Below are 386 nucleotides of genomic sequence, written 5' to 3'. Positions count from 1 at the left end.
GCCGAGAGAGGGGGGGGGGAGTGACGGGCTCAGGGCCACCCAGTGGATTCCAAGGCTGAGGGGGAACCTGAACTCGAGGCTCCCTGGTCCCAGCCCTGCCTCATGGGGCTCCTTCCTTCCCATGACAACCTCATCTGGGAAGACGTGTCCAGAGATCCAGGCCAGGTCAGCCGAACGGCAGCCCGGCAGAGAGGGCCTTTGGAGCGACTCCCGCCCCAGGGGTGGGGGTGGGCTGCTGAGGTCCCCCCCCACCGCCGCCGCCTTCAGCCACAACCAGAGGGGGTGGAGACCAGCTGGGGAGCCCCCTCCCCCTCCCCGGCAGCTGTCAGCTCCTCCCGGGTAGCAGGAGACCCGGCAGCCACCGCCGCGGTGGCCACCGCCCAGGC

At 71.0% G+C, this 386-nt stretch overlaps 1 protein-coding gene across 2 annotated transcripts in view; it reads right to left on the bottom strand.

Annotated features, from left to right (window-relative positions):
* Nucleotides 1-386, bottom strand: part of RTKN (rhotekin) — a 19,043-nt gene that overhangs the window by 2,794 nt on the left and 15,863 nt on the right. The window lies entirely within an intron of this gene.

Source organism: Gekko japonicus, unplaced genomic scaffold (genome assembly GCF_001447785.1).
Source record: "Gekko japonicus isolate JY-2015 unplaced genomic scaffold, Gekko_japonicus_V1.1 scaffold2109, whole genome shotgun sequence".
Classification (NCBI taxonomy): Eukaryota; Metazoa; Chordata; class Lepidosauria; order Squamata; family Gekkonidae; genus Gekko; species Gekko japonicus.
The sequence above is the reverse complement of the archived record's forward strand: the minus strand, read 5'-3'. Positions and strand labels throughout refer to the sequence as shown.